At 40.5% G+C, this 3,988-nt stretch overlaps 1 non-coding gene across 1 annotated transcript; it reads right to left on the reverse strand.

Annotated features, from left to right (window-relative positions):
* Positions 1-724: 724 nt before the first annotated feature.
* LOC142875302 (small nucleolar RNA SNORA73 family) lies at positions 725-932 on the reverse strand. Its single transcript, XR_012922694.1, has one exon. It is a non-coding gene; the product is annotated as a small nucleolar RNA SNORA73 family (small nucleolar RNA).
* Between the last annotated feature and the right edge of the window lie 3,056 nt (positions 933-3,988).

Here is a 3,988-nt window from a genome sequence, read left to right on the forward strand (position 1 = left end):
ATCGTCTCCTGCCTCTGCTCCAAACTGTCCTAGAGCTCCCCATCTCACAAAGGTAAAGTTCAGAGTCCTCACAATGGACCAGCAGTCCCTATGTGATCTGCTCCAAGTGACCCTTCTCTTTCCATTCTCTCTTGTCTACTCACACTGGCTCCAGACACACTAGCCTTCTTGAGACTTCAGGAATGTTCCAGGCACACTCCCTCTTCCTTGACCACTACAGGCTAGAAAGCCTCATGGGTCACTCCCTCTCCTTATTCAGGTGTCTACCCAAACCTGCCTAGACACAGAGGTTTTGTTTGTCGTCATTGCACTTATCACCATGCAATGTGCTATGTATTTCCTTGTTTGCTAGAAATATAAACTCCATGAGCGCACGAATTTTGTTTTGTTTACCACCATAGCCCAGTTTCTTGATCAGAGTCTGACCCACGGTGGACACCCAGTTCAAGAAATAGCCCCCTCAATTCTCATACCTTATTCTCTTCCTCTTTCCCAAATGTAACTATTCTCTGGATGTCTAACACCATAGATTAGTTCTGTCTGATTGTGAACTATAGATATAAGTAGAACCACACAGCACTCCTCTCTGTGTATATAGTGTTCTTTCATGCCTGCCTTCTTTTATTCAACATTACGTTTCGAGCTTCAGTGTGTACACACACACACATTTCTCTGTTTATTGTCATTGTTATTATTATTTTGTTTTGTTTTGTTTTCACACTTGACATGTTTCCTGCATGGTTTGTCTTCCCAGTCAGTCATTGTCCACAGGACTCTGGGAAGTCGTAGGAATATGCAGGTGCAGACACAAAGCCCAGATTCATCTCCAACGTCGTGGAAAGGGACTGTACATCATGGGGCAGAGCCCTATGCTCCCCTATGCCACCTGGACAGAGCCTGGGTAGAGTGACCCCCCAGGGCATCCACGTTGGAGTATTGCTATTATTTTTTTAATAGAGATTGGATCTCACTATGTTGCCCAGGCTAGTCTCAAATTCCTGACCACAAGCAGTCTTCCTGCCTTGGCCTCCCAAGGTGCTGGGATTACAGGTATGAGCCACCATGCCTGGCCTATTTCTCTATTTATTAAATCTCTCCTCAGTTGTATCTAATCAGCTTTAAACCCATCATTTTAATTTAATGTTCAATTTTTATTATTTTCATTATTATTATTATTATTTTGAATCTGGGTCTTCTGTCACCCAGGCTGGAGTGCAGTAGCAGGATTCATAGCTCACTGCAGCCTCCAACTCCTGGGCTCAAGCAATCCTCCTGCCTCAGCCTCCCAAGTAGCTGGGACTACAGGTGTGAGTCACCACACCTGGCTAATTTTTCTTATTTTTTGTAGAGATGGGGTCTTGCTATGTTTTACAGGCTAGTCTCGAACTCCTGGCTTCCATCAAACCTCCTGCTTTGGCCTCCCAAAGTACTGGATTTACAGGTGTGAGCCAGCACAGCCTATTTTTTTTTATTTTTAGAATTCTCATTAGATTCTTTATTTGTACTTTCTAGTTGTCTCAAAATTTTCCATCTCATTTTAATTTCTTGAATCTATTAGTCATAGTTCATTCTGATTACTTCCATATTGCCTATCAGTCCGTTTTTATTGTAACTTCTCTTGGTTTTCTGTCAAGCGTTGCCTCTTGTATGCTTGATTTTATTTTGTAAGTTCTTTTGAGACAGAGTCTCACTCTGTTACCTGGGCTAGAGTGCCGTGGCGTCATCCTAGCTCACAGCAACCTCCAACTCCTGGGCTCAAGAGATCCTCCTGTCTCAGCCTCCTGTGTAGCTGGGACTACAAGTGCACACCACCACGCCCGGCTAATTTTTTTTATTTTTAGTAGAGACGGGGTCTTGCTTTTGCTCAGGCTGGTCTTGAACTCCTGACCTCAAGCAATCCGCCCGCCTCATCCTCCCAGAGTGCTAGGATCACAGGTGTGAGCCACCGCACTTAGCCTATTTTGTAAGTTCTATTTCACCCTGCCTGGTTATTTTTTATCAAGTGCCAGACATTGTTTATGAAAAAAACGTAGAGATTATTTGAGTCTCTAGATAATGGTATCTTCCTCCAGAGAAGATTTATGTTTAATTCTGGTGGGCTAGAGGTAGATAATCTTAATCTAATTTTTTCAGCTAATCAGAAGCAAGATTTCGTTCCTTGTAAGAGTTAGTCTATTTTTAATTTACCCTTACTCTAAGGATGTAGTGCTTTGTAGTCCCAATCAAAAGCCTGGATTGTTTGCCAGAATTTCTCTTCCATACAGGGCACCAAAATCCAAACTTTGCCCACCTGGCCCTGCCAAAGTGCCAAACCTCTGGTTTGATCCTTTGCAACCGAATTGTCTTCCAAATTAGCAATTGCCTCAAGGAGAAACGCAGTCCCCAATGCCAGATTCATGTCTCTTAGCTTTCCTCCCCTCCGGATCTTGGCTCTACAAATTCCCTTGCTAGTTCTCTGATACCTTCAAGCATAAGGTGTTTTTTTCCTCTTTATTAATGATCTTATCTAGCTTTTCTAATCATTCCTAATGGCAGGATTTTCCTGAAATAAACATTCAGCATTGGCAGAGGCAGAATTCCACATATACTCTAATGAAAAATGTTATTATATGGTGGCTCCCGCCTGTAATCCTAGCACTTTGGGAGGCTGAGGCGGGCGGATCACTTGAGGTCAGGAGTTTGAAACCAGCCTGAGCAAGAGTGAGATCCCGTCTCTACTAAAAATAGAAAGAAATGATGTGGGCAACTAAAAAATATATATATAAAAAATTAGCCAGGCGTGTTGGCACATGCCTATACTCCCAGCTACTCGGGAGGCTGAGGCAGAAGGATCACTTGAGCCCAGGAGTTTGAGGTTGCTGTGAGCTAGGCTGACGCCAAAGCACTCTACCCCAGGCAACAGAGCGAGACTCTGTCTCAAAAAAAAGAAAAAAATGTTATTATAGATACTTTCCTGAAACTCGCTTTTCTCACTTACCTATATGGGAATCATAAACATATTTTTTTATTTTTTATCTTTATTTTTATTTTAGAGACAGGGTCTCACTGTGTTGCCCAGGCTGTAGTGCAGTGGCATGATCATAGCTCACTATAATCTCCAGCTCCTGGGCTCAAGTGATCCTCCTGCTTCAGACTCCCAAAGTGCTGGGATCATAGGCGTGAGCCACCATGGCTAGCCATAAACATCTTTAATAAGTATGTCAATGTTAATTTGTACAATTATTTTAAATTGCTACATAGAATTTATTCCATTCTATGAATGCATCATAATTTTTAGCCACTTTTATAATTGGATATTTCAAGTTGTTTCTATTTTTTCCCTCTTATAAACAGCGATATCATCTCATCTTCATATATACATTCCTAAGTAGTTGTAATTATACCCTAACTATAATAACTTGAAATAAAAATATATCAAAAAGTATGAATATTTGAAGGCTTTTATTGTATTACTAAAGGTTCCTCTAGGAAAAATCATACCAATTTCCATTTCTACCATTGGTATGTAAGTGCCAGATTCCTTATGTTTTTAAGCATTTTCTAAATAATAGAATTTTAATTTTTAAATTTGCCTGTGTTTGACTTATAAATAAACAAGTATTTACTAAGTGATTCTTCTGTATCCTCAGTAAGAACACCCTTGGGATCTCAAGAAAAGAAACTAAACTTGAACCTTGACCTCATAGAGCTCAAAATTCCTCATAGATAATCTTCTATCATTTCCTTTTCATGATGAAGGTCCATTGGTCACATTCCCAAAAGGTCTGACTCCTCTATATAGAGGTGTGCCTCATGTTTTCACTGGTTATATATGTATTTTGAACCCCGTCTTTATCTTTAACTACAATTATGTATTATGGACTTATTTATAGCCCATAGTCTGGGATGGCTCCTTGATCTCTTTCTGTTAACTCTACTTATCCATATAGTATGGCTGTAATTTCTTTTTCTTCCTTCAGGCACCTCCCTAAGCTTGTCTGAACACTAT

Source organism: Microcebus murinus, chromosome 13, assembly GCF_040939455.1.
Source record: "Microcebus murinus isolate Inina chromosome 13, M.murinus_Inina_mat1.0, whole genome shotgun sequence".
Classification (NCBI taxonomy): Eukaryota; Metazoa; Chordata; class Mammalia; order Primates; family Cheirogaleidae; genus Microcebus; species Microcebus murinus.